The sequence below is a fragment of the Danio aesculapii genome, chromosome 11, assembly GCF_903798145.1.
Source record: "Danio aesculapii chromosome 11, fDanAes4.1, whole genome shotgun sequence".
In the NCBI taxonomy this organism is placed as follows: Eukaryota; Metazoa; Chordata; class Actinopteri; order Cypriniformes; family Danionidae; genus Danio; species Danio aesculapii.
Window position 1 is genome coordinate 4,061,488 of NC_079445.1, and position 20,971 is coordinate 4,082,458.

Below are 20,971 nucleotides of genomic sequence, written 5' to 3' on the forward strand. Positions count from 1 at the left end.
GGCCCACTAGATGCTGGAGTTGCAACATCCCGCTGAGCGAATGAGAGAGCAGACAGGTTTTCATAGTGATTTCCCTGTGAGATAGAGCCTTTCCAGCACCCTCAGCATCACTGATTAGTGCTCTAATCTCACAGAGACTGGCGTCTGCCAGCCCAGCAAGCATATGCACATGGCTGTAGAGTATGTGAGACTCATAACCATGCCCCTGCTCTGGAAGGAGATGCAGCCATGAATGTCGCCTCGCTGAAAGCCAAAAGTGAGGACTCCCATCTGGAAACTTTTTGTGAAAGTGCTCCATTATTAAAGGAGGCGACTGCAGTGTTTGTTTGGTGGGGGCAGAGCAGGTCAAGCTCATTAAAGGTCTGAGAGTTCGATGAGAACATTGTTGTTTGTTTGTTAGTTTGTTTGTTTCTCGTGAATCAGATGATCTTCAGAAGTTGGACGCTGTTTAGATCGCAGAGATGAATTCTGTAGTGGTGCTGCTTCTCAATACATAATGGTCTCGGGAAGCCAGACACAACATAAGCAGAAGTGTGGAAAAACAATGTGGTGTGTTTTGACTGGAGCGGTTTTCACCTGTGCTGCCTCACTCTTCTGCATGGATGAAGAGCCAAAGATTGCTTAAATGAGCCCTGGCTTGAAGACTTCCAAGGCAAACCCAATTTGTCAGTTCGGATCTAGTCTGTGCACTATTCCACATCAATCTACACTGCCAAATTATCTGATGATTTTTAAAGAAATCGCCCCTTCATTCTTTTTGTCTCACTGGGGTCTCTAAACATTTCTTTCCTGGTTAAAATCTCCTGGGGACAGACACCAAGTCCTGTAGCTCTCTATCCCCCCCACCCTCGACTTCGGCAGTGTGCCAGGCTGGCCTAGATTCACCCTCTCTAGTTACCTGATGGTGAAAGCACATGGGGTGCGGATGGGGATGGGCCGTCCAGACTAACACTCCCCTGAGCCTGTTCTGGCATTAGCACTTGCCCCCTTTGCTCTGTCAATGGGAGGCTGGATGAATGTGCCTGTTTGTGCACAGACAGTGGGGATGAATTTGTCTGCCTTAGAAAAGAACAGGAAGGCCTGAATGTTGTCCGTCCCACGAGGACGCGTTGAATGCACGAGTGTCTCAAGTGGGACATATGAATACTGCTAAAGCTGCTAAACGTTAGCTTTCACAGGTGAGAGTGGCCTCAATGCAGGCCTCAATATTGGCTCTTTCAGGAGAAATGCTAATAAGTGCTTGTTTTGTTAGAGAAGGGGGCTTTCACCTCCTAGGTTTCATAGATAGAGTTGATTACATGTAAACATTAATAGCTGCAATAGCGGCAATGCTAAAATGTGTTTGCGAGACAAGCCTTAAAGGGGTAGTTTTCCCCAAAAATGAAACTTTTGATATCATTTACTCACTCTTCATATGTACCAAACCTGTTTGAGTTTTTTATTGCTGTTGAACAGAAATTTTGTTTTAAATATTGGAAACCTGTAACCGCTGCCGTCAATAATGTTTGTTTATCCTACTATAGAAGTCATTGTTTGAACATTATTTTTATAATATATCTTATATTGTGTTCAACAGAAAAATTTAACTTGTAAAGTTTTGGAACCAATTGAGCATGATTAAATAATAAGTAAATCTTTGTTTTTTGGGGGGGTGAACTATGCCTTTTATGTTAGCACTCAAATGTAGGGAATAGATGTATCTAGTGCTCAATTTGTTGATTTATCATCATTTATAGATAAACATGCTAGCACTGAATGGCATATTTAATTCCCCACAATCAGTTACTTAACAAAAGCAATAGATTACAAGTTACTGATTACTACTGGAAAATTGTAATTTGATTACATTGCTAAATACTTAATGTAAAAAGTAATCAGATTATTAATCACTTTACTTTGAAGTTATTTTTAAAACATATAAAACCTATACAAAATACAAAATATACTGCAGCTCTTTCAGTAATTTAATATTCACTGAAAAACATTATAATGGGTTTAACACAGCAGCTTGACAAATTCAAAAGATTTAAACAGATCATTTTATATTATCTCAGAATTTAATAACGAGCTTGCGTGTGCAAAAGACGCAATGTGTGAAAGGCCGCATAAGCAGCTACACTTCTCTTCAGATTTTCAAAAGTCATTCCAATCAATGCAACTTAGCCAATTTAGCCTGCGTTATTGAGTGCCGGTGTATTCTTTGGCGATGAGTAGAATGCTTTCTGTTCAAGTGCTTGAACAAGTTGCTGATCGAGTTAAAAGCAGTTGAAAGTTCTTTAGAGACTGGACATAGACTGCAGACTTGTTTTTATGCTCAAAGTAATGTCTATATTTCTACTTGAAGAAGCAAGCACTCTCATCGTTTCACAGCCATTTCACAGAGATTTAAAAGCAAAAGCAAATTTAAAAGCCGATGCTCATTAACTGAAGTTGCAGCTGAAAACATAATTTAAAAAAAATCTAATATTGTTTTCTGCTTCAGTTATTTTAGCCTTGAAGAATCCCCCCTTCCCTACTCCTCCACCTTTCCCTTTAAAGGTCGGCATGGCGGCCCAGTGGTTAGCAATGTTGCCTCACAGCAAGAACGTCACTAGTTCAGGTCCTTAACAGGCCGATTGGCATTTCTGTCTGGAGTTTGCATGTTCTCCCTGTGCTTGTGTGGGTTTCCCCCAGGTCTTCCGGTTTCCTCCCACAGTCCAAAGACATGCGTCATAAGTGAATTGATGAGTCTAAATCGGCACTACAGTCAAGCTCTTAACCAGCAGTATAACTATATAGCAATTTTTAATTCATCATTAGCCATAAATAGGAGGGGGAGGGGGGGGGGGGGGTTCTCAAGATCTACCTGAGCTCAAACTCCCCTCTTGCCCTGCAAACGGGAGCCCCGGGCTCAAGGATCTTATAAGCTCAGAGCTCTCACCCGGGACAGCCAACCCTACTGAAAAAAACAGCTTAAACCAGCCTAGGCTGGTTGGCTGGTTTTACCTGGTTGACCAGGCTGGTTTCAGAGGGGTTTTGGCCATTTCCAGGCTGGTTTCCAGCCTGGTCTTAGCTGGTCAGGCTGGGAGATGACCAGCTAAAACCAGCTTGACCAGCCTAGATAGCCAGCTGGTCAAGCTGGTTTTAGCTGGATTTAGCTGGTCATTTTCCAGCCTGACCAGCTAAGACCAGGCTGGAAATGGCTGGAAACCAGCCTGGAAATGGCCAAAACCCCTCTAAAACCAGGCTGGTCAACCAGCTAAAACCAGCCAACCAGCCTAGGCTGGTTTAAGCTGGATTTTTCAGCAGGGAAACAAGCTTTATAATCAATCATCGGCTATGTGTGAACTCTTGAAAATCTATATTTGTAACGTAAGTAGCGTAATTACACTGACTTTAGTAACTATAATCAAATTACACACATTTAAAATGTAATTTGTTACATTACTGCATTCCCAAAAATGTAATTAAAATACAGTAACGCATTACTGTGGAAGACATTACACCCAACTCTGCCCACAATATAAACTTCTTTGTCTGCGTTCATGAAAATGCTAAGCTAAAGTTAGCAGTGATATTTCTTTCTATACACACCATCACTGCACAGGATGGTTTGTATACTAGCACTGACCATACTAGCACTGGATGAGCATATTTATGGTCAGAAATCAGACGGAGACTAGCAATATCCATTATGCTGTTTCAAACTCCAGGAAAGAAATGTTATGCTGGTGAAGCAAACATTTGTTTTGACGTTTACTTGACAGTGAGTTCAACTGATCATGAGCACATAAATCAAACATGGCAAACCAATCATGAGGTTTACTCTTTCACCATAACATCCAAGAATCCACCGAGCTGACAAAATCGTGGATATGTTTATGCAACATCCCATTCTCCAATTTCTGTCGTATCCAGTAATTAAATCAGTGTCTGAATTGTTTGCTTGCTTTTCCAAAAATAGTCTGCTGCGTGATCATCGCTACATAATGATTGACTTGAGGAAGAAAAAAGTAAAGAAAAGACAAGAGTAAAGAAATGTGATGCTAACAATCTCACAGCTTCTGTACTGGCCTCCTCCAAAGAGTTTAGTTCTGGCTTTCGATGCAGAGAAAAGACACAATGCTTTTGTCCCAGGTGGACGTGCCGACCCATTTTCTCACAGAGCGCAGTCGAGACTAGGACCAAGACCAGACCACACCCTCTCACTTTATTTACAGTCAAGCACAAGCTTCTGCTGTACGGGGGGTTCACTTAACATTACAAAACAGTAAAGTTCTGGATGGAATCTGATCGTTTTTATTGTAATTTTTCTTTCTTTCTGTTTTTAAACCATAGTTCAGAGTTAAGTGTGAATCAAAACAATTTTGACTTTCATATAGTACTGTGTGTTTAACTCTAATATATGTTCAAATTATGAATTATGAATTTTATAAAAGGGTGACATGGTAGCACAGTGATTAGCACTGTCGCCTCACGACAAAAAGGGCACTGGTTTGAGTCCCGGCTGGATCAGTTGGCATTTCTGTGTGGAGTTTGCATGTTCTCCCCGTGTTGGTGTGGATTTCCTCCAGGTGCTCCAGTTTCCCCCACAGTCCAAACACATGCGCTATAGGTGAATTGAATAAACTAGATTGGCCGTTGAGTATGTGTGTGGATGGGTGTGTATGCATGTTTCTCAGTACTTGGTTTGCAGCTGGAAAGGCATTCGCTGTGTGAAACATATGCTGGATAAGTTGGCGATTCATTCCGCTGTGGCGGCCCCTGATGAATAAAGGCGGATTAAGCCGAAAGAAAATAAATGTCTAGGCTTAACTAAGCCTAGATAAAGAACCTAAACTGAAAGCTACACTTACAAAAAATTTGTATAAAAAAATGTAAATGAGTTTTCCAAAAGTCTTAAATAACAGCAGCCACATTATTTAGTAAATCTGCCTAAAAACTCATTGTGTTAACTAATTTATTTTCTAACTCTTAGACATAGTTTTGAGTCATTTTAAATAACATTTAGAATAAAATTAAATCCAATTCAATGATTAAATTTAATCAATAAGAATCAACAAAACCCTTAAGTTTTCAGCAATAACTAATCTAACGCCTCTGATCCCCCCCCCCACCCCCCGTTCATAAGCTCAACAGAAACCCGTGATTGGCTATAAAGTGCAGTGCTACTGTAAACATGCACAGAGCTAAATAGGGTATATGCCGAGCTAGTGTGTTTCCCATACTGATAAACTTCTGGTGACCTGTTATTGTGAGTTTTTTTCCATTTTATATGGGTCCTTTTACAGCATCGATGTTGTAATGTAATTAAAATACAATCAGTTAAACAGACTTTGGCATTCATTTAGTTCCTCAAGCGTAAAACAAGACAAAAAGCCGTTTGCTCACACGTTTGTCAGAATCAGCAGGCTAGCGCAGAAGCTCCATTGAATATACTGGGGTTAAATAAATGTTCATGTTATAAAGACAGGGCGGGGGGAAATGTAATTTAATGCAGTGCTTCTTGTACAATCTGAGACCCACTTTATATCAGATATCACTTAGCCAGTGGAGATCGCTGATTTTTAAAGAAAACAGACCTTAAAACGTGCCGATTCTGCATTGACATACAATTCACCGGAAACGATTAACCCAGGTTACTGGCAAATTAAAAGTCCTATTAGCATGCTTCAGCAATGAACATTCCTCATTTCCGTTCAATCACAAGAGCCAATATAGTCTTGTTTATATTCGACCGTATAATACAGCATCATTGTAAGGAAATAAAAATACCATATAGATGTAATTAATGAAACTAAATATCCTCTATTAAAGCACAGTCTGAACGAACGACTCTTATGAACTGTGTAGTGAATCATGCAGCCGCCTAAAATGCTTTATGTTGCCAGATATTGTCCTTATTTGTAAGCCTTGCGTCATTTACCATTTCAATATTTTTAATACTGATACTGACAGCGAAAAGTAATGTGGACTTTAGTGAGGTAGGAAGATGAAGTTTATGTTCAACAAATGCCATTTCCTGTTTGCAAAATAGAATATTTGATCTTTTTGGGACATTATTTGGGAATAGCTTGCGGTTTTTTCGTAGTAATATTTGGCAACACGGTATCTACGGCACTAGGTGGCAATCAAACAGATGCACGTGGGAATATTATTGCAGTGAGGAGTAAACCATATTCGGTAAGATAAACGCGATGTTTTTTATATCATATTCATGTGAAACTGTGTCAAACGCCATTAAAACTCTAGCAGAATTGCTCAGAACAACAGAAATTAAAACTTGATAATGAAGTTTAGTACATTTGGTGGAAGTCATGGTAAAATTCATAAACATTTATGCCACTCGAGTGGTCATTCATCCTTCACATAAACTTTATTGGAAATTATGATAGCAAAAGGTATTGCTGCATGATACTAACAATATATTTTATTGATAACACTTTACACTTTACATGAACTATTCATTCGTTGCATTAATTTCTCTTGTATTGATATGTATGTATTGTGAGCTCCTGTAAACCACCAAAAAATTCATTGTGTGTTTGCACACACTTGTGAAATAAAGCAAATTCTGGTTCTGATTTGATGACATGACAGTATTTATTAATCTTTATTAATGTTAATAAAAATACAGTGGTTCATTGTTAGTTCATGTTGACTCATAAGCTTTAGATTTTAATTAAAAAAAAAGATTAAATACAGTAAATACAATACTTGATGTACAGGTATTTTTTATTTTTAGTTAATTTTAAATACATTAATGAATGAAAAATGAAAAATTGTTTATTTTTAGCCATTAAAGTTCTCCCCGTGTTGGTGTGGGTTTCCTCCGGGTGCTCCGATTTCCCCCACAATATAAACACATGTGCTATGGGTGAAATGAATAAGCTAAATTGGCCGAAGTGGATGAGTATGTATGGGTGTTTCCCAGTACTGGGTTGCAGCTGGAAGGACATCCGCTGTGTAAAGCCTCATTCACACTACGAGCGACTCGCAACGGCAAAGCGACAAGCGACCGTTCATTTTAATGAAGAGCGAACGACTTCCGGCGACCTCAATCTACGCGAGCGACATTAACCGTTGTCGACCATAGATATATACACTAGATATCGCATACGGACTCTGAGCATGCGTTATTAGCGCTGCTACATTTGTACAGTGCTCCCAGGACAAATGTCATTCAACGCACTAGTCAGGACAGTGTGCCAACATGAAGATGCTGGACTTTAGCGCTGTGTACGGCTGTAGTAACGAGCAAACAAAGAAAATAAAGCACAAAGGCAGAACATTTCAGGGGTAAGATTACGTTTTTTACGTTTTTATGTTACAAACTTTTGCTAAACAAGTTACGTTATTGATGATAATACAGTCTCTTACTGCATTCACCATAAGGCAAAGCAGCACCAACTCGAGCTAAATACTCAGCTTATGCTAGTTTCGTTGAATAAAATAAGCAGACAATGTAAATGAAATATGACAACAAGACGCTGCGCTGCTAGAAACATATTATTGTCTGCTAATTAAGTGAACGAGTCGTTCATAATGGAGATTCAGTCACAAACGAACTGCTCCCTCTCTTAGAATGAGAAGTGAAAGCAAGAGAAAGGGGTGTGTTTCAGGACACCGATTGAATCAAATTTAACAGGGAGGGTGGATAGTACATTTCCATGCACACAAACACACGCTCTTTGTCAGGAATGCCCAGTGACTTATCCATCAATGTAGAAGAGTAATATAAAATTATAATTTTCGTAATTAAAAAAAAAATAAAATGTGCATAATGACCACCGGGAAAACTCCCGCTCATATATATGTGCATATATGTGTATTTCTCTGGCTCTGGATGGCCACAGTCCTTCACTGCACCTTGGTCCCGCATTCATTTCAAAGGAACGCTACCCTGTACTAAAATGGCGGCTCTATTGACGCATTTCTTCCATTAGACAACAACAGGGTAGGCGACATCTAATGTAAATATCTATGGTTGTCGACTAGGTGGACGTGTCAGCGACGCGACAAAGTTGAGAATCCTTTAACTTTATACAAATGAAGAGCAACTTTCTTGAGCGATTAGGCCTACATGCATTTTTGTGAGTTTCTTTAGGTAGTTTCTTGCTTGTAACAATTAAACAGCAAAGTTGTTGAAGTATACTCACTTGCCACTTTATTAGGTACACCTTACTAGTACCATGTTGGACCCCTTTTTGCCCTCAGAACTGCCTTAAGCCTTCGTGGCATAGATTCAACAAGGTACTGAAAATATTCCTTAGAATTTTTGGTCCAGATTGACATGATAGCATCACACAGTTGCTGCAGATTTGTCGGCTGCACATCCATGATGCAAATCTCCTGTTCCACCACATCCCTAAGGTGCTCTATTGGATTAAGTTCTGGTGACTGTGGAGGCCATTTTAGTACAGTGAACTCGTTGTCATGTTCAAGAAACCAGTCTGAGATTCGCGCTTTATGATATGGCAAGTTATCCTGCAGGAAGTAGCCATCAGAAGATGGGTACACTGTGGTCATAAAGGGATGGACATGGTCAGCAACAATACTCTGGTAGGCTGTGGCGTTGACACAATGCTCAATTGGTACCAGTGGGCCCAAAGTGTGCCAAGAAAATATCCCCCACACCATTACACCACCACCACCAGCAGCCTGAACCGTTGATACAAGGCAGGATGGATCCAGGCTTTCATGTTGTTCTAACCCTACCATCCAGCAGCAGAAATCGAGACTCATTAGACCAGGCACATTTCTCCAATCTTCTATTGTCCAGTTTTGCTGAGTCTGTGTGAACTAGTCTCCGTTTCCTGTTCTTAGCTGACAGGAGTGGCACCCGGTGTGGTCTTCTGCTGCTGTAGCCCATCCGCCTCAAGGTTGGACGTGTTGTGTGTTCAGAGATGCTCTTCTGTAGACCTCAGTTGTAACGAGTGGTTATTTGAGTTACTGTTACCTTTCTATCAGCTGGTACCAGTCTGGCCATTCTCCTCTGACCTCTGGCATCAACAAGGCATTTGCGCCCACAGAACTGCCGCTCACTGGATATTTTCTCTTTTTCAGACCTTTCTCTGTAAACCCTAGAGATAGTTAAATCACTTAAATCACCTTTCGTCCCCATTCTGATGCTCGGTTAGAACTGCAGCAGATCATCTTGACCATGTCTACATGCCTAAAGCTGCGGTCACACTGGGCTTTTCCTCCCATAGACTTCCATTCATACGCACGCCAATGCGTCAGACCGGAAACGCAGGGTCGTGCGTTAAGTTTCGCAGGTTGCTGCGGTGCAAAGTTCAAGCTTGGTGAACTCTGATCGGCGAAATCGCATCACTTGACTGCGTGAGACCAATCGAGGATCAAAATATGACCTCTCTGGACAGAAATGTAAAACATGGAGCAATCGCTGGCTTTTTTTAATGTCTAATCATCTTGTTTAATCCCGCCCCTTTTCGCAGCGCCGTACGACAGAATTTCGCACACACAAAGCCCAGTGTGACCGCAGCTTAAATGCATTGAGTTGCTGCCATATGATTGGCTGATTAGAAATTTGCGTTAACGAGCAGTTGGACAGGCGTACCTAATAAAGTGGGCGCTAAGTGTATATGTATAGCATCAATTGAATCCTTTTCACTCGTCTTCATTTTCATGCCTCCCCATGAATAATTTCCTAACTCCACTTCTGATCGTATGCCTTAAAACTCTGTACTGTTTACAAGAATTATGAACTTACACATAGGAAATGTGGGCTTCACAAAACCTTGAAAATACTCAGTATCTCAGTGTGTCCCACATAATTCACCCTAATATGAAAACCACAAAAAGCACTAAAGGTGGCCCTTAACCACGAGTATTTATGTGAAACCCTTTCTCTCTATTCCTTTTTATCTTTCTCACTTCTCTCTCCGTGACACGTTTCTCTTTCTTTTTGTACCGGAGCTGTACAGTACAGATGTATTGTCTTTGCAAGGCAGCCGTGCACAGCCAAGTGTGACAAGCAGTCAGCCGTGCACCATTAAAAAAAAAAAAAAGATTATTTCTCCCTGCCTTTCACACCATTTTGACAAAATTAAGAGTCTTTTTCAGACCTAATAGTACAATTGAACTATTTCCTGCTTAATATTTTCACTTCCTGTTTTGTCAATGTGTGTGTTTGTGGGGAATGCAATCAGCAGAGCTCAACGCAGCTGTATTGAGTTTGAGGTTGTTTGATTTAAATGTACAGCAAGTACAGTATGAATCAGTGAGGAGAAATTGAGAAAAAACTGAGCAAGAACTAAACTGAACTGGAAAGAAAATTACGTCCTCATACCTGCATGTGGTTCGTTCCTGGAAAACATTTCTTAGAAGCAGTCACAGATGCTCTGGTCTCTGCCAATGAACTTTGCTGTTGGAATTTTATTCTGTAAATTAAAAAAATGAATGATTCATTTCAGCGTTTAGTGGTGTTTTTACAGTCAGTGTTGGTCACTCATGCATTCATGCAACTCTTAGTATTTTTGTTCAGTGATTATTTATACCCCTAAGCGCTGACTGGAGAAATACACTACCTGACAAAAGTCTTATTGTCTATTCAAGTTTTAGGAACAACAAATAATAGCTTGACTTCTAGTTGATCATTTGGTATCAGAAGTGGCTTATATGAAAGGCAAAGACCTCTAGATTACACTTATTTTACCACAATAAAATATGATCATGCCTTCATTATTAATTATTTCATTAGGACAGTAAGGTCTGACTTTGCTCAGACAAAAGTCTTGTCACTGAACAGAAATAATGTCCAGTATAGAATATGTGGTCATGCTGCAGTGGAAACAGAATGAATATTGTGTCTGACTCCATCATGAGCTTGGAGGACTGCATCCAAACATCTCTGCAATGACTCAAATCACTTATTAATAAAGTCATCTGGTATGGCAAAGAAATCGTTCTTGCAGGACTCCCAGAGTTCCTCAATGCCTCCTCCTTCATCTTACCCCAGACATGCTCAATAATGTTCATATCTGGTGACTGGGCTGGCCAATCCTGGAGCACCTTGACCTTCTTTGCTTTCAGGAGCTTTGATGTGGAGGCTGAAGTATGAAGGAGCGCTATCCTGCTGAAGAATTTGCAGTCTCCTTTGGTTTGTAATGTATTGGGCAGCACAAATGTCTTGATACCTCCTAAGGCTGATGTTGCCATCCACTCTGCAGATCTCTCGCACGCCCACATACTGCATGTAACCCCAAACCATGATTTTTCCTTCACCAAACTTGACTGATTTCTGTGAGAATCTTGGCTTCATGTGGCTTCCAGTAGGTATTCTGAAGTATGTGTGATGATTGGGATGCAGTTCAAGAGATGATCCATAGGAAAAATCGACCTTCTGCCACTTTTCCAAATGAAGTCAAGTTATTATTTGTTGCTCTTACAACTGGGATCAATGACAAGACTTTTGTCAGGTACTGTATGTGCTGTTGAAGAGCACTCTAATGCTTTCAAATAGTTTCCCTCTTAAATGGGAACCTGTTATGCCCCTTGATGTAAAATTGTCACAGATATCTCTAGTGTGTATGTGAAATTTCAGCCTAAAATGCCACAAATAATTGTATTAAATTTTTTGAAACTGCCTCTTTTAGGCATTTATCTTCATTAGGTGCAGTGAAAACTTTAATGGCGGATGGCTGCTTCTCACTCAGGGCTGTTTATGCTAATGAGTGAGAGATCGTCACTAATAGGCGGGGCTTTCCCCCTTTGATGACACATAAAAGGGAGGATGTCAATCAAAGTGTTTCTGCAGCCTGCTTTCATCAAGTGTGATTATAAAAAATAGATTTAATAGATGTTTACCATTAGAGGCTGGATTCATCAGGCCCGCTTCTTGCCAACCACAGAGGGGAGGGCTGAGCGAAATCCCAGGTGGGCAATTTTTGGGGGTGGGGATAGGAGATACACAGTAAAATTCAGCTAATTTAATGATTGATTAAATGAAGACGTTATATTAAGTCAATATAAGCACAGATAATTTTTTCAATGAAGGGTTATTTTTGAATCCGGTCAACATTCAGAATGGGTAATGACTGGAATAACCACAAATTCAGGCAATATTATAATCTTTTTTTAATAATTATTTTTTAGGGGTTTTCACCTTTATTGACAGGACAGTGAAGATTTACAGACAGGAAAGTGTGGGGAGCAGAGATAGGGGAAGGATCGACAAAGGAACTTGTGCCTGGAATCTAACTCGGGTCGCCGTGAGCACCTGGGTACTATATGTCGATGCACTAACCACTAGGCTATTGGCGCAGACAATATTATAATCTTTTTAAAGGTAAAATGAAGTTTGTGTAAATTAAATATTCACATTATGTCTAACATAATTAATCATTTCATAATTTAATTCTGAAATTGTTCAGAATTATGCACAGTTGTATTCTGGTGTCAACACTGTCTTTTGCATTGAGGAGCAGGATCAATTTAAAGTCTATTCTAAAGTCTAAAGTCCATTACCATAAGCTTTTACCAACAGTAGACCTACATAATATAATATTAATATATCTTTTATCGAGAAATACCAATAATAATACTAATTTTAAACAGTTTTTAGCATACATTATCAAGATAACATAGATTAAGTTTGAGATACATATAAAAAATGGGACACTGCTGAAATGACTGTAGTGTCTGGATCGCAGCACAAGCCCTAGAAGGCGAAGCCTCAAAGCCCCACCTACCTATTATATAACAGCGGCAATCTTTCTGGAAAGTTGACTCAAACTCCTGAAACAAACTCAAAAGCTTCCTTTGAGGAATATTGGGCCCTTTACTCTCCAGAGAAACCCAGTCCAGGCTCATTGGACATTTTGGCTAAACAAAATACATTGCTCTGGGTATGTTTTGTTGAACGTTTCAGATGAAAAATCTATTAGAGGGCACTGTTAACATTTTTTATGGTACATTTTTTTGTTTGTGTGTGTTTTAGATACAGGTCAATGAGAAGGAGGAGCTTGTTGTGCAGATCCTCTAATCAGATCCCTTAGTTTTTCATGCTTTTTTGTGTTTTTTTTTTTTTTTGTTAAAAATGACTGATTTTGTGGCGGTAATTTCCAGAAATTTGCGGACAATTTTGCATTATATTAAAAATATAATGTAAATGTAAATATTTATATGCATTTACCGTATTAGGTAGCCTACTTTGTTAGGTGTGTAATCTGAAACAATGACGCAAATCATAAAAATAAAGCGTATTTATTTTGATCTCTTGTCAAGACAAGATCTGAAACGGTGGGGATTAAGCCAAAGGAAGTTTGGATAACTCTTATCCACGATCTTACTTTCTCTCAGATTTCACTCCCAGGAGCATCTGACATCATGTCACACATAGGACATGCGCTAGGGCTTCCCCTACCGTAATACACATAAAACACAGATTGCTGTAAAATGTCAATGGCAAGGAAGCGTTTTCTCTCGTTAACTGCAGGGAAAGAGTTACGAAATAATTTATCTATTTGACGCATATCATAATACCAGCCATACATTTATTCATTCATTCATTTTCTTTTCGGCTTACTCCCTTTATTAATCCGGGGTCGCCACAGCGGAATGAACCGCCAACTTATCCAGCACATGTGCCAACCAGTGACCTTCTTGCTGTGAGGCGACAGCACTACCTACTGCGCCCAGCCATACATGTAAAGCACAAATATTGTCTTTCAATTCGGTCACGTCCAGCGGCCGTCACCCTTGAACCAGTCTCTTCTCCACCTGTCTGTTCTGTTCTCCATTTGCTCCAACTTTCTTTTGCAGTCTGAAGCGCGTCAAACGCACAAAACGCCCAATTCGCGCCACAGGATGTCTATATCTCATCTTTGCTATAACTTCACATGTAAATCACTCATGCTTCATCTGCGTCTGCTCACTGCACAAGCTGAAAACTCCCCCCGCCCCCCATTCCATGTAATGTAATGATTATGAGGGCGCAGGTGAGATGTCATTTTTCGAGACCCTCAAATACATCACGTGCACTGCGTATGCAACATCTATAAGTCATGTAAAACAACTCATTGCAAACTGAAATAAATATCATTTGATTATAAGGTTTGGAATTGGATGTTTAATGAGATTATACAATTTTTGAGATTATTTTGTGTTTAATTAAGAATTTTGCAGGATTGCAAAAATTTGTGACTTGGTTGATTTTGCGTTGGATTCAGCAATCACAGAATTGCGAAAAACTAGGGGTCTGAACCACTGACCTAAACTCTAACCTAACCCAACCAATAGTGTTTTCAAAAGTAAACATAAAAGAAAAGTGCTCAGTGACCATATAGTTTTACCTTGATTTTACATTACTTTTATCTCTTTTTTTCTCTTTGGAGCCATGCTTCACTGGACTTCTTTTGTCAAATTTCACCATTTTGAAATGAAAATACTGAATGAATAATTTATGCAATTCATGCAGTGCTGGGTTATTTCAACTCAAATTTGGGTAACATATGGACAAACCCTACGGTAGGCCTATATAATATAATATTAATATAGTTTCTATAGTTTTTTTGTCCTGCGAGACACATTTTGTTCCTCTGTACATCCACACATGTAGCGGAATGACAATAAAGCTCGAATTGACTTGAGTTGGGTTAAATTTTCATTTAAAAATGTAAGCCAGCCAATGGGTTGGTCCAAAAGTTACCTAAATGTGGTTTTAAATTGCCCAGAATTTTTATACTGTAGGTTATTTTTCACATTTTTTGCCTTATGCACACTTTTATCATTATTCATATTTTAGTTCAGCGTAGTTAAAATATTGCATTTGTATAAACTCGTTACTTATATAGTTCTCTTAAATATTAAACACCCTTACATCACCCCCGCGACCCACCAAAAATATGTCCACCCTTGTATTCGAAACACATTTCAATCCTCATCATCATTTCCTAATTTAAATTAGATTTGTGGTCTCAGACTTCAGGACCCCGATGTATGTATTTTTATGTGTATGTGTGTTTATGGATGTGTCTCTGGGGGGAGGAACAATGGAAGAACACATGCTGTAACCGCCGTACCCTCCTACATACTTTTCTCAGGCTATTGAACATGGTTACCGTTACTCCACCCCTTGCTTGGCATTTCATTACCAAGGGACCATATTTCTATGAATTTGTGACAGACCTGAAAGAGGAAGTTCAGCTAATAATACCTAACTAATGCAATGTGTGATTTGCGTGCGTGTGTGTTTGTGTAGGTGAGTGTAATCTGGGATGCCCCACCATCATCAGAAAGAGCCGTGTGACCTTTGCTGTGGTTCCAACAGAGAGCCCAAGAATGAAAAGGTCATCCTTCCCCTTTTCTGTCTTTATCTAGTGGCTATTTGTATTAAAAACGCAAAGGAGGCCAGGTTCAGTGTTTGTGTTGCACAATTTGGTTAGATTGGACATTTTTTGGCCTCAATAACACATTTGCACTTGTTTTGACTTAGGGAGACAAAAAAGATTTTAATGAAGGAACAGAATAGACCTTGTTAAAAAAAAAAAAAAAAAAAAAAAAAAATATATATATATATATATATATATATATATATATATATATATACACACAGCTGAAGTCAGAATTATTAGCCCCCCTGTTTGCCCCCTGGGAAGATTTCTTCAACACATTTCTAAACACAACAGTTTTAATAACTCATTTCTAATAACTGATACATAATCAGTACATAATATTTGACTAGATATTTTTCAAGACACTTCTATACAGCTTAAAGTGACATTTATAGGCTTAACTAGGTTAATTAGATTAACTAGGCAGGTTAGGGTAATTAGGCAAGTTACTGTATAATGATGGTTTGTTCTGTAGACTATCAAAAAAATATAGCTTAAAGGGGCTAATAATATTGACCTTAAAATGGTTTATAAAAAATTAAAAACTGCTTTTATTCTAGCTGAAATAAAACACATAAGACTTTCTCCAGAATAAAAAATATCAGATATACTGTGAAAATTTCCTTCCTTATTAAACACCATTTGGGAAATATTTAAAAAAGAAAAAATTTCAAAGGGGGCTAATAATTCTGACTTCAACTGTATGTATGTTTGTATATAAATTAAGTTTTCACCAAAATACCGAAACCGTTTCTACGTCTTTTTTTTGTGTAAGCAAGTATTTTATAGTACTTTTTAAATACTCAAAAATGTATCTGTCAATGTTTTTAAACAATTTTATTTGATTTACCAAAGTCACACGAATGGCAATTTCACATCCGTCACATCCATAACGGAGATTTTTTCTCATAAATCCAAAAATATTTAATAAAATTAAACTCAATCATGTTTGTTCTATAGTGAGTCAACACTTATCCTGTTGATTAGCATTATTTTGGGTGGTTGTGCAGTTTAATTCACAGAATTTCTACAAAGCTTGTTGTATACTGCAAACTCAGACTTTTTTGGTCACATCCATAACGCATGTTTATTTTCCTCAATTAAAAGTACAAAACATCTTTATAGATTGATATTTTTCTGATCATATAACTCAGTTCTTTTGGAAAATATAAACAGATGTTTCATATGTGACCATATACTTTCTCTGTGAATTTATGTTTTGAGATTTTGCTGCAAATGTCACACCCATAACGCTGGAATTGCTCATATATATATATATATATATATATATATATATATATATATATATATATATAAATACAACACATCAACTGAATTTAGGCCCTAAAGTTTGTTAAATAATTAAAAAATCTACATATACTCTAGTTTACTGTAGTAAAACATATGCCGGAATAGTTGGCGTTCTGCTGTGGCAGTATATATATATATATATATATATATATATATATATATATATATATATATATATATATATATATATATATATATATATATATATATATATATATATATATATATATATATATATATGCAAAACAAATAAATAAAAAAGTTTCAATTTATAAAACATTTCAGGTGAAAATGATTAATATTTATACTGTTTTAGTGTTGTTTTTTTAATAAATAAATATGTAGATTTCAGAAATTTTGACTGAGTTTGGAAATTAGTTAGAAATTTAAATTCAGAAATTGTATAAAATCCCATTATTCACAATGGGCTTAATACTGGGTTTTGCTCAGATCATTTGTTGTTATAAAATCCATACAATGATACTGTATATATATATAAAAAAAACTTTTCTCATTAATATTAAATATATATACATGTATTTTTTTGCATCATCATAGTTGTTTTGGTGTAGCTCATATATAGTTTCAAAGAATCTCAATTTGTTTATAAATTAAAAGGGATAAATGCTGTAATATTGAGGGTTTAAAAAAGTAAAATTCACAGCTGATACAATATGACCGTTATGATGAAGGTAGTATCAGATTTTGAATGCATCATGGGGACTAAATATAAAGTAAATATGCGTCCCAAATCATGCACATGCATCAATATAATTATTAGTAACACTTTACTAATGTATAGTTTTATAACTCTACACTTTTATAATTATTAGTAACACTTACTTAATTATTAAAATAAAGTAACATTTTAATGTATATACTACAATAAACAATTACAGCAGTGGATTACATTAGTAATACATTTATTACAGTATTTATTTGAGTTTGCTAACATTAGCTAATGTAATTTAAGTTAAATGTTAGTAAGTACATGAGTAAATGGACCATTATAGTTAACATTAAAGTGTTACCAATTTATTTACACTGGAAGAAAATATCCGTGAATGAACAGTTTCCCATATTTTGTGATTCATGTTTTTATTTACCCCCCCCCCCCCTTTATTTATGCTTTATTTATGCATTTATCTATGATTTTACAGACTTTCTTTGTACACTCACTGGCCACTTTATTAGGTACAACTGCTTCTTAACACAAATTTCTAATCAGCCAAGCATCAGAATTGGAAAGAAACGCGATTTCAGTGACTTTGAACGTAGCATGGTATTTCAGAAACGGCTGATTTTCACGCACAACCATCTCTAGGGTTTACAGAGAATGGGAAAAAATATCCAAATGAATTGTTGAAACCAGAGGTCAGAGAATAGCCAAACTGGTTCCAGCTGATAGAAAAGCAGCAGTAACTCAAATAACCACTCATTACTAGTTCTGCAGAAGAACATCTCTGAACACACAACACGTCCAACCTTGAGGCGGATGGGCTACAGCAGCAGAAGACCACACCGGGTACCGCTCATATCAGCTAAGAACAGGAAACGGAGGCTACAATTCACACAGGCTCACCAAAATTGGACAATAGAAGATTGGAGAAACGTTGCCTGGTCTGATCAGCTTGTTTTCTGCTGAGACATTCGGGTAGGGTCAGAATTTGGCATCAACAACATGAAAGCATGGATCCATCCAGCCTTGTATCAACGGTTCAGGCTGCTGCTGATGGTGGTGTAAGACTGGTTTCTTGAACATGACAATGAGTTCACTGTACTCAAATGGCCTCCACAGTCACCAGATCTCAATCCACTAGAGGACCTCAGGGATGGGCTGGAACAGGAGATTCGCATCATGGATGTGCAGCTGACAAATCTGCAGCAACTGCGTGATGTCATCATTTTAATACGCACCAAAATTTAGACCTTGCTGAATCTATGCCACGAAGGATTAAGGCAGTTCTGAAGCCAAAAGGGGTCCAACCCGGTGCTAGTAAGGTGTACTTAATAAAGTGGCTGGTGAGTGTATATGCATGTTATATTATTTAAAACTACTTACATTTCAATAAATGTCACTTTGTTAAACTACAGAGTTGAATTTTAACATCAAAAGTCAACAGCAAACAAAAAGGGTCCCATAATTCATAACTGTAATGCCTCATACAAAAACATTGAGACAAAGAAAGTACTTTAGGAATGAGCAGAATTCCTTTACCCTTTATAGGATGCGACTCCTTATTTCCTCGGCGGGGTTTAGAAATAGTGTCCCAAAAAAAAAAGCAAGAGACAGAAAATGAGAAAGAACAAAAGCAAAAGGGAGGGCACGGCGTGTTTAGTTGAAGCATGTTTGCATGAGGTCAAGCGTCTGACCCGGCGCATTGCTCGAGACCTGCGGTTGAACTGCTCTTTTACGCTTTCATCTTTAGCTCCATAACTGGAGTCTGTGCGCGCTCGGCCCCCGCCACCTTTTGATTCCTTTAATTCAATTTAATACATAAACAAATACATGAAGGGAGCGAGCGAGGGAGGGCAGGAGAGCGAGATGAGAGGATGAAAAGAAGAGGAGACTCTTCTTGATTGTAGCTCATAAAGCGAGAGGCCACCATGCTGTTTCTAAAGCCTCGGTCATAAGTCTCGGCGCTTTCATTCTGCCGTACTATATAACCACGCCGTTAAAAAGATCCCGAGACGGTTTAGTCATAATTTAGGCATCTTAATTTAGAAAGTAAAATATTGGTGTTATTGCAGAATACTCTCTGCGTGGATGTAGATCTCTCCTTGTCTCCTTGTGTCACGTTCATCTTGTGGTGTATTATTGTGTCGTGATGCTTTACGGTTACTTTTGCGCAATAAAGTTGTCTGCAAAATATGCTGTGGGTTCCACGCAGTTGATTTGTGTTGGGACAACATGAAGGGATTGAGTTAGCTCGTTAGTTTTAGCAAATTTAAGTGGATTGAGCATAAAACAACGAAGTTGTCAGAATTAAAACTCGAGAATTGTGTGGTTTCAGCTCATTTTAAATGAGACAAACAGCAGACATTATATTTTGGGGTTTATACTTTCTGGGTAGTTACTTATTTTGAAGGTGTAACTATTTTGTGATTGTAAAAAAAGTCATTTGATTTCATTATTAGTTAACCCAGGCTCATTCTGAATACGTACCCCTATATACATTTCTGGAGAGCTCCAAATACAGCCCAGGAGCTACTTTTATTTGCAGTTTTTGTTTTCGTGAATCCACCAGAAGCCGCTGTGTACGCTTTTTGAGATTTCAGATTTCTCTCATGAGTGCCATTAGTGCTTGCTGTTCTTGCATAAATCCACCAGAGGCCGCTGTGAATGCTTTTTGAGATCTCAAATTTCTCTCACAAGTGCCATTCGCGCCTGTTGTTCTCGCGTAGATCCACCAGAGGCCGCTGTCAATTGACTTACTGACTGACTGACTGACCTCGCTACCCTCCTCCTTCCCTAAATCCAACCAACACCGTTTTCGAAAGCACTCCAGAAAGAAAAACCCTCACGGGTGCCTGATTTTTACCACATTTTCATATTTTACCACATTCCCACCCTGTTATTTAATTGTTTATTTTATTTTTTGGCTTTTGTTTTTCTTACCTGCTTTCTGGAACTGTTCTTCACTGGACTCGAACCCCATCATCACGGTCAACTTCACTCTACGTCTCAAATCCTCGAACATATAGGGCAAGCCACTGGACAAACTGGTAACAGTAGAAAAGGCGTCCATACGGAGGTAAGCAGTCGGCTGCTAGCACAAAAAGGATAGGTGTCATACCATCCTGTATCATTCGTTTTAAAGACGAAATGCAGCCATACGTACCTCTGGCTATATTATTCAAGATCTTTAGAAATGTATATAGGGCTTCTTTTTTTTCAGAATGACTCTGTGTTGGTAATCTGGACTTTTGTGAACTTTTTATCTATCCTTTTGTTGTACACATTCACTGTCTTTCCCATATCCGGGAGAGTTATGGTGTGGAGAAGCCCCAAAATAGCTTACCACCCAGACTGTTTTATGCCCAGAGTTAAGCATAGGGGGGGATCAGTGATGATTTGGGCTGCAATACCATGACATTCCATAGCCCTTATACTTGTGCTAGATGTGCGCGCCACTGCCAATGACTACCGAACCATTTTGGGGGACCATGTGCACTCAATGTTTTAAACATTGAATCCTGATGTTAGGGCCATGTTTGAACATTTCCCATGGCCTGCACAGTCACCAGATCGAAATCTTATTAAGGCACTTTGGGGTGTTTTGGAGGAGCGAGTCGGGAGAGGTTTTCCTTCACCAGCATCATGT